This window comes from Tasmannia lanceolata, unplaced genomic scaffold (genome assembly GCF_043159265.1).
Source record: "Tasmannia lanceolata isolate RefF3 unplaced genomic scaffold, GAP_Taslan_0.1 ptg000044l, whole genome shotgun sequence".
NCBI lineage: Eukaryota > Viridiplantae > Streptophyta > Magnoliopsida > Canellales > Winteraceae > Tasmannia > Tasmannia lanceolata.
In genome coordinates this window covers 20,892,008-20,902,965 of record NW_027518721.1, presented here as the reverse complement: position 1 = coordinate 20,902,965, position 10,958 = coordinate 20,892,008, and positions in this window count along the sequence as shown.

The following is a 10,958-nucleotide window of genomic DNA, read 5'->3' as shown; positions in this document are numbered from 1 at the left end:
GATACTAAAGATCTCTGTATACGAAAAGGCATTGCTGAAAACTCCGCAGACAGTTTCAACCCTTCGCCTCCCGCACTAAAAAGGCATATATTCCCACGCGCAGGAAAACGGCTGTTGGAGATCAACATTTAACCCCCCCCCCCCCCCCACTCCTCTGAATAGAGCAGAGGAGACGGTCCGTACTGCACCCGGCGTAGTTTCACGTATGGCACCTCTATTCATGGAGGGCGTATCTAGGTTGGTTCTATATCGAAGCCTCGGATAGATCCGGTGTGCTCTTAAACAAAGTGAAATTCCCTTTTTGGTATGCTCTCATCATGGTCACCCTTTTCTGGTTATTTTTTGATTTGGGTACTGGTCAATTCTTTTTTTGGAATTTGGGCTGATAGACACACAGCCTATATATATATATATATATATATATATATATATATATATATATATATATATATAAAATTCAGCATCATGTTCTCTTTTATTTTTATGAGGAACAATCAATGGAATTTATGCGGGTTACTATTAACATGTTCCGAGTTGTGATTTTTTTGATTTTCTGTCCCGAGTTGCATCTATATTACTATTAACATGTTGCAGAGAAACGGAGTCTACCTCAAACTCAAAAGGCAGAGAGTTGCAAGACAAAAATTCCAAATTAGAGGAGATGATTTCGATTATAATCAATTAGAATATCATGCTTAGAAAGGTTAATTGAATATTTTAATCCTAATCAATAAGAATATCATGCTAAGGTTAACTTTTATGGATACCACTTTGCTTCGTGGGAGGAAAATCACAAGTTTGAGTTTCTCTCATTTTTTTGGGGTCACTACATGCCCCTTATTTTTCATTGTTTTTTCTGCATTGGTTTTAATCTATCATGATGTCATGATTTCTATTGCATATGGGTGCATAATTTGGCATTTATCCATGCAAGTAAACACAGCTAGCTATATTTTCTGTTGCCCATGAGATCTTTCTTTATATTGTGTGCGTGGTGGTCGGCAGGGACGGAGCCAGGGGGTCCACGGGGGCAATTGCCCCCCCTGAAATCCGGGAAAATTTCAAAATCTATAGATTAAGGCCACGTTTGGATACCAACAATATTTAGATTTGGATTTAGTTGATATTTTGAACTGGATCAGATCCTTAGATTTCCAAATCAGCTACAACAGTGCAAAAAATTCTGCTTTTCAAATCTGTTATGCGGGACATTATTTGGAAATCAATATTTGTGGCAACTTCCTTCACCATCGCTGCTCCTCGACGTTGCTCCGACAGCAGCGAAGCTTCCCTCCCTCCCTCTCTCTCTTTCTCTCTCTTAAAACATGATCATGAAGATGATTGATGTGTTTTGTATCCAAAACTCAAATCCAAATCAAAATACAAATGCATGAGGTAACCAAATGGGCCTAGAGTTTTTCATAAAGTTAGCCCCTCTTCTATGAAAATCGGGAATCTTCCCTATCTTATAGGATTTTGCCAACTAAATTAATGCCTTTTTCCACCTAGATTAACTCTATCCAGAATCTTCCACCGATTAATGCCCTTTTTCTACCTAGATTAACCCTCTCTCTCTCTCTCTCTCTCTCTCTCTCTCTCTCTCTCAATATCAATCAATGCCCCCTCTCTCGTTTCAACTGATTTGCTGAGGGGAATGGCACCTTATCTGCATGATTGTATATGATGTAGGCCCGTATTTGAAAAATAGTGCACCACAAGACGATCAAAACCGTCCATTTGATTAGAGTCACAAGATTTTACATGGTAGTATTGTACAGGCTGCACCACAGGATGATCTAAACCGTCCATTTGATGGGCCAAGACGAAAATAGGTCGTGCCCAAAAATTCATTTATGTGAGAACATAATATGATGTACACCTGTATATATTAGAGGGCTAGGACCATCCCATGTAAATGAATTTTTGGGCACAACCTATTAACGTCGTGGCCCGTCAAATGGACGGTTTGGATCATCCTATGGCATGGCCTGTACAATACTTTTTGAAAAATACTGGACTATACATGTGAAAACTCTCTACTAGTTAATTATGAGATTTTATATGTTGTATGAATGTAAGTCAAGTATTTTTTAAAAAGTAGGGCCCAATTCATAAGATGATCCAAACTGTTCATTTGTTGCGCACGATATAAGTAGGTTGCACGCCTGCACCCCGTAAATCATCTCCATAGGATGATCCTAACCCTCCGATCTATAATGGGATTGCCCGCTATAGAAACCTCTATAGATTGAATGGTTAGGATCATCCTATGGAGATGATTTACGTGATGCAACCTATTTATGTTGTGGCCCAATAAATGAACGGTTTGGATCATCATATGAAGTGGGCCCCATAGTATTTTTTGAAAAATGCTTGACTTTATGTGCATGCAAAATATAAAATCTCGAATATTATTGGGATTTTCAAAGTAGAAAATGATCCTCTTGGGGGGTCTTGGAATTTATTAAATCACCAATATTCTTGGGCAATGGATAGTGGGCCCTACTACATCAAAATTTGAGGCGTAAAATGTGGGCTCCACCTTATGCATAGGTTAGGGGGAGATGGTGGGCCCTACCTATCAAACATGAAGTGTAGAATGGTGGGCCTCAACATGCTATAACAATCTTCTTTGGACTTGGCCCCCCCTAGAGCAAATTCCTGGCTCCGTCCCTGGTACTGGTCGGTATGAGTTTTGAGGGAGAAGAGGATTTGAGCTTTGGCTCTTTGCATGTTATTGAGAGAAATAGAGTTTTTATTTGCTCTTAGATGTCTTCATCACTGAATGTTGTTAATACTTAGAAGTAGCACATCAAGATGGCACTGAATGTTGATGCCCATAAAATTTTTAATGTGGTGGAACTGACTACGCTAATGTTTTCTGGCCCATGTTGTTCAGTATAATCTGACCATTCACATTCTCTGTCCCAACTGCATTAAATTCCTTCATGTATCTTCTGAATAGTTCAACATTTGGCAACCACTTCACTTCCTGTGTTTTGTATGCAACCTGATAATGTGCAATAGCTATTGTTCAGTACCTATGTTGGATGCCACCTTTGATAGGGTTTCAAGGTGGTGCCCGATACATTACCTTCTTTAGAGTTTAAGATGGTACATTTTAAAGCATATTTTCTTTTGCGCTCTGTGCATCGGACAGGGTGTCCCACTAGTATATAAGTAAAACAGAATCATGCACGCTGGGAGTGCACCATGTGGCAATCCCAGCGTTATATCTCTTCTCAAATATGCGTTATATGAGTGAGCCAAGTGGATTTGTATGATTTGAAATTTGTTTTCCCCCGCAATTTCCTATTATACCTTGCTTTAGTATCTGCTTTCCATTTAAAATCTAACGTACAAAAAAGTTATTTGTTTCGTATTCCTAGAAAAACCTAAATCTCCCTGTTTTCGCCCATTTATTTTCAAGCAAAACGTAATCTCCCTCTTTCTAAAGCCATTTCGTTTCTTTTCTCTCTATCTTCCACCAAAAAAGAAGACCATGGCATCGGTTTCCTCTCTCTGGCAGAGAAGAATATCTCCCCCCCCCACCCCCCGCCGTCAATTTTTTTCTCTTTCCGCCTCATGTAAGCCAAGTATGGGATTCAAGGCTTCGTTAACTGTCATTGATAAAGGGTTTGATTGTATCATGATATTTTTTGCTCTCAACTTGTTCTCTGTGTAGAAGACATCGTCGTCACATTCAAGGGTTATGGATTTAAGGATTCTTCCATGCTTTGATATCCTTTTGTTCCTGAAGTTCATTTTCCTCATATCTTTTTGTTGTTTTCCAGGCGTTTTAATTTTTCTCTCTCTCTTTCTCTATATATATATTTAATGACTCATTGACACACCCAACTTAATCTCCTACTCTACGAGTATATGCCCGCGTAGCCAAATACTACTTACACAATTCTCCAAGGTATATTCATTTTTCAGGTAAATCAACATGCCTGTCTCCTCCCTTTGACTCCTTTTATATTACTCTTCGAGACGCCTCTGCGTAACCAAACACACCCAAAATTAAAAAACGGAAAGTAAAAAATAAGAAAGAGATGGAGAGGCCCAGTACAAAAAGTTAGAGTGTTTGTAAGGATATTTTGATTTTTTTCTAGTACGACAAACCTCTATCATCAATCATTCAAAAAGCCGACATGGTTGACATTTTCAATGACTATTTATCGAATTTAAGTTATAATATTCTCCCTCCCTCTCTACGTATATACACAGAGAGAGAGAGAGAGAGAGAGAGATTTGTCCACTTCATCGATGAGCTGGAGTTCCACATACGACGATGAACCTGTCCACTTCACTGATGCCAAGTTGCCAACAATAAAAGTAGTGATAATTGGTGAAGAAGTTGGTTTCCGTCTTCCCAAATCCATCCTTCAAGAATAGGACATACTGTGTGAAACAACCAATTACTCCAAAAGCATTGAACCACACAAGTTACACTTTATATAGATACATCACTAAAATGGCACTATCTCTTCTACATGCCAACGAGTGGTTCTACTTTATATAGATACATCACTCCCCACTTTATATATCATCTGGACGTTTCGCCACACCCACAACCCCCTGTCCCTCAATCTCTCATTTGACTCGCTTTTGTTACTTGCATTTCAAAGAAAGGAACGTCCTTGTCCCCGCACCCAAAGGCCCCACACTAGTGCTTACGCCACAAGGAGTTCTCAATTTGACTAATTTTGGCCGGAAGGAGACCATCAGTCGTTTTTTGATTTTTCGTCCTTCTTGCCATCGAGCAAGAGAGTAGGAGATCTTTGAGAACTCTAAAACACATTAGTGTTAGAGGTGTAGAAGTAGACAAACTCTTGTGATTCAAAATCTATAAATATGGGTTGCGTTTGATGGGAACAAACAATACTCATACGTTATAGCTAAAATTCCATCATTAAGAAGCTCCCTAATCTAAGAGAAAAACTTGTGCCTGCAATTCCTTCGATTGAGCCCTAAGGTCTTCTACATATTAGAAGATTTCTCTTCTTTTGTTCATGCACATCGGAGATCGTGTTCGTAGTTTATCGAGGTTCGTGGGAGTCATGATCTTCGATTCTAATCGTCATGGCCGGAGGTAAGTTCCGCATTAATTTCAAATTAAATAAAGCTTACAGTTGGTATCAGAGCCAACCTTCAGCTTGTGTCGATTGATCAAGATAGATCAATTCTATAGTTCTTGTAATCCAAAGCAATTTTATCCGTCTGCCGTTCTTGTTAAAATCGAAAACGATTTTAGAAGAAATTGAAGATGAAGTGTCATAAAGCTGTTTTGAATTACAAAACTGATTATTATGGAATAAAGCTATTTTTTTCAATCAAGATATTGTGAGAGGCCATTAAATTCTGTAAGAAGCATCAAGTTCCAAGTTTCTGAGATTTTAGAAATCCGGCGATAAAAGGTCTTACCTGTGATCAGACGGCATGGGTGTGTTGCCGGTGTTCGGTCGAAACCAACTGCTCAAACGGCGAGTCGATCCGACGGTTGGATAAAAAATTATAGAGGTCCAAAGTTTTCCAGAAAACATGTTTTCAAAGTCCCCCCCCTCGGCACGGAGTAGGCTGGCTAACGTTAAACGTTAGGCTTCAACGGCTAACTCTAAACAGAGGTTATATTTCCCCTTTTTTTTATGACATAGTGTGTCCCCACCCACCCTTGAGTCATTTAGTGCACCTCTCTCTCTCTCTCTCCACAACAGGAACAGTTGATGGCCCCCAAAATTCTCCTCCTTGGTGCCCAAATCGAACCCACTATGACTGTGTACCGTCCAGACCATAGGATGATCCAAGCGGTCCATTTGATAGGCCACATCGTAAATAGGTTGTGTCCCAAAAAACCGTTTCCATATGATAATCTTAGCCCTCAGATATAAAGAGAAATTGCTTATTATGGAAACCTCTATGGATTGGAGGGTTGTGATCATCCTATGCAAATGATTTTGGGGTCAGAACCCATTTACGTTATGGCCCATCAAATGGACAGCTCAGATCTTCCTATGGTTTGGACGGGTACACTTCATTTTCAAAAATATGGGTGGGGCCTAAATTGGGCCTTAATGTTACTGTACGAACCAGACCGTAGGATGATCCAAACCATGGACTGCTTGGATCATCCTATGTTGTGACGGTACGCTTCAATTTGAAAAAAATATCGGTGGGGCCTACGATTGGGCCTTAATGTTACTGTACAACCAACTCCATAGGATTACTCAAACCATGGACGGCTTGGATCCCCCTATTTTGTGGACGGGCCTTAATGTTACTTTACGACCCTAAAGTTAACGCACATAACTTTTAAAACAAAAATTTGTTTTTTCTCTATTTTGTCCTTTTCCTCGGATTTACTTTGGGCATAATTTTGGGCCCTTAAATTCGGGATTCTGAAAAAGTGTTGAACTGTAACTTACCTTTTTTCATCGTTACGGACGCAACGGTACTACTTTCGGAACAATCTGAAACCTATAGGTTGCTTTTCCGCTAATCTCCACTTTTCTTTGGCACTGGATATTCCAACTTTTCTTGGGTTTAAGATCATAAACAGAAAAAAAATAGAAAAAGTTCTGAATTGTACCCTAAAGCTTTTTAACGTTTCGGACGCAGTGGTATAGTTTTCAGAACAATCCGATATCAGCAGGTTGTTGTTCTCTTTATTCCCACTATAACAGGGCTTCGAGTTTTGTCTCTAGGGTTTGGGAAACACTCCCAAGTTTTGATAGAATGTTACCACCACCCTAAGGTAAGGTACTATGTGTATCAATTTCGGACCGATTGGATTAATGGATTTCAGTTTTGAAGAGGTTTAAGCTATTTATAGTCAATTTTGCTTACAGCCTAAAGGCTCTTGAAAACTGATTTGAGTTTTCCGTTAAGGTAATTTGATCAATCCAAAACTTCTACAATAAAGTTAATAATTGTTTAAAATTATACAATTTGAATTTAAAGTGTTTTTTGCTTAAGTTTCAACTTATACGCGTATTTCTTTAAATTCTGTTATGGTTGTTGTATACAATTCCTTGAGTTATATTGGAGACTAAAGGCCCCACGCTAGTGCTTACACCACAAGGAGTTCTCAATTTGACTAATTTTGGCCTGAAGGAGACCATCAGTCGCTTTCTGATTTCTCGTCCTTCTTGCCATCGAGCAATAGAGTAGGAGATCGATTTGTTTCCAGGATTTAAAAATCTTACGATGGAGGAGGGATTTCTAAAACTTGAATTTCTTACTAAAAATCCAAGATGGGAAATGAGAGAAGAAGGACGTCCGTAGTTAATGGAGGGAAAATGCTCAAATCCGTTTCTCGTCCCAAGAGGTGGTATTCCGATTCTGCCGCAGTAGGAATGATTTTTTATTGAAAGTTGTTTCAAGTAAAAAAATTTTTTTTTTTTTTTTTTCCATTCTATTTCCAAGGCAATTGGATTAGGAATAAAAATAGGATATCGATTCTGATTCATGACTCAGGCAATTCAAATACAGAGCCATTGATAATGACGGATTAACACCTTCCCTAATATATGAATAATCATTGCTTAGAGTTTCACATCTTAAGTAGAATGGAAGTCAACTGTTTCCCACTGAGTAAATGACACTTTAAAAAGTGGTTTATCTTGATGCACTTAGTTAATGGCACTTTAAAAAGTTGTTATCTTGATGTATACATTTTTCTCTTGTGGCATTCATTTCATGGACGGAGTATGAAACAACGTGTGTCACACCATATCATTAAAAATAAGTCAGAGGAGCTCCCATGTGATGGGATAGCGTGGAAAAATCACTTTGGGAGATTTTGAAGGTCACACAAGACCTTCAATGGGGACCACAAGATCTCCATTTGAAATGTAGCCACTGGATGAGTGCGCAATCTTACGTAGGTCTACTCCGGTGGTGAAGAATGTTGAAGTTTCTAAAATAGGAAATAATATATCTGTGCCTATTTCTTTCCTGGGCCACCCCCTTGTAATGTAAAAACTAAAAAGAGTAGTCATAAACATGGTTTAAAATTTCGGTTTCGTTTCGGACCCCACCGAAAACCGAAATTTGGTAATTTGGTTTGAAAATCCGACCTGAATTTCCGAAATTTCGGAACGAAAAATTAAATTTCGGAAATATTCGGTTTCGGTCCCCACCGAAATCTGAAGTTTTGGATTTCGGTCGAAATTTAAAACCATGGTCATAAATACACTAGAGGGGTGGGCCAAAGAAGAAAAAGGGGCCGAATATATAACTACCCCCTCCTTCTCTAGAAAAAATATTTTAAGTGGGTCAGATGTAATCTCCCTTGATATGATATCAAAATCTAATCAGATGGAAGATTACACTCACTCGCACCACAACCTGGCATCTGTAAATGTGGCCCACTTGATCCAAGCGGTGGAAACCATTGGATCATTTCGAGTAGGACCCATTGATCTTATCAGTGGTTGCTTTTTATCTATATTTTTTTAAAGATATAGATAACAATAGTAAGAGCACATGCAGTGAGAGATCTTTGATGATAGGTGCTTTTTATTTTAATGATAATTTAAGATTGTCCTAATTTTGGGATATTGCCACTTCCTAATCATGGATTAATTAGTGGTGATCAGATATTTATGGTTATAAAGAATCTCTACAGTCTGGCTTGAAAAGCAAGGGCTGGATGTGGGCCACGTCTCAGGTATGAGATAAGCAACGAGGGAGATGAACGTTGGGCAATGTGCATGGAGAGTCAAAGGCTATGAAGTCGTTAGCGGGCCGAGAAAAGAACAAAAGGCACGTGGAGGGGTAGGGTTTCCAATCTTTCCATGGATAGGAAAATCCAAAGAAAGGCTAGAATTTGTGTTGGAAGCATAACATGAAAAGTGCGTCGAGTAAATTATGTTTTTTTGGGGCCTTGTAAGCTAAGCAATGGATTTTAAAAGGAAAACCCTTTCAAAATCTGTCTCTGTCCTTGGAATAACTACTATGGTGGAAATGACCAAAATACCCTCGTTTAAGGGTTAAATTTTAAATTAATTGTCTTCTACAGCAGAGCCAGGAATTTGAACAGGGTGTAAGAGCCGGTTTTTTCCCGTTTATTAGTACAGCCTTGACAAAATTGGGTGTCTACAGCTATATGTCCCTACTCCAACTTTCACATGAGACTGCAATCTACAAACGAAAATCCTCCAAAACCGTATCGGCCAGGTGGAGAGAGAGCCCGGATGGTGTTTGTCTCGGAGGTCGTTAGGTTTTACTTGAAAATTCATCCCTTAAATAAGGGTATTTTGGTCATTTTGATAGAGACCCAGATTCTGACTACTATTGAGGTGCTCTCCTTTTTGTCTTTTTGTGCACATTTTTTTAACCAAAGTGTTTTTTCATTTTGCTAACATCTCTCCTATTAAAGTATTGAAATACCTTTTTGCTTTAAATGAGGAGATCAATAGAAAATATACTTAGTTGGCTGGCTGTGAAGTTCCCCTGCCTACCATTCTCTTGTGTATATAACAGAGCTAGATGCTACTCTAGTGAATCAAACAGCTCATTCCTAGAGAAAAAACTCTCTCTCTCTCTCTCTGCACAACGATCCTCGCATCGCACCTGAGGAGGAGTATTCAACACCAACTCTATTGATTGAGGTGAGTTAGAAACTCAATTATGTTTACTTATTCATTTCCTAAAGCAGAACTGCTATAACAAAATTTAGGCCATGTTTGGCAAGCCACCAATATTCCAAGGAATCATTTTTCATGGTTTCCAAACATGGCCTCAGAAGATTTAATTGTTCAAGATTTCCCTGACCATCTCTTTTTTAATATGATTTTTCATTAGGGTTCAATAAGTTTTGAATTTAGATCCCATTCTTAGCTCATTACACCCCATGCTTCATTCAATTTGAATTTCGAATTCAAAAGGACACTCATAAAATATCATTAGTAAATCATAACTAACTACATGTTTTATTTCTCAAATTCAAGAGGATACTCACAAAATATCTTTAATTTCATAGTGATGCTTTTGTTATCATGGCTAGGGCTGCAACTCGGGTCGGGTCGGGTTTTTTCACGTTGACGCAATTTTTTAAGGAAAATTCTTGTTTGGCAAGGCAACTCAACTCATAGAAGTAGAAATTACACTCACATTACACTTGAATCAAACAATGATGTAATTACACTCACATTACAGTTGAATCAAACAATGCTGTAATCAAACAATGTTGTAATTACAATCAAACAATGCTGAATCAAACACTTGAATCAACTCAACTCATAGAAGCAGAAATTACACTCACAAACAATAACAGTGGGTGCGTGGGTTTTCACTTTTAACTTTTAACTAACAATAGAAAAAAATGTACATGCTATAACTTATGTAACTCGGGTCGAGACCCTTCAAACCTGGCTCGACCCGAGATTCATGCGGGCTTTTGAATGCTCAACCCGGCTCGACCCTAAACCCATGAAACCTGAACCCAACCCAGGCTATTTTCGGGTCGGGTAAAACCCGGCTCGAGTTGCAGCCCTAATCATGGCTATCAGCTTCAGATCTTTTAAAGCATAGCATAACCTACTTTAAGAAATGGGTAGATTATTGATAAAAAAAAGTTATGCTAAAAGACATTCCACTCTCAATGGACAGAAAAAACACACATAAAAAGTAGATGTCTAAGTTGAGAACCTTCTGATTTTTTTACAAAGCTATAGTTGGAAAGTCTTAAAAGTGTATTTGTCTCGAAGCTCCCTGAATTATTTGCGATTGTGGAAAGAAACTAAGAAAGAGGGAAAATAAAATAAAATTAGCCGTACGAAATTATTGAACACCTGACGCAATAGTGAGGCCTGTTTTGAATATCCGTGACAGTGGTGTGTCCTTCTAGCTGCTTTCTCTCTAACAATAAAATAGGGATATCTCTGTCCTCAGCAGACCATCATTGGTGAGGGTGTCTTCAAAAAGTACTGTGGGCCCACTTCCTAGGATGATCC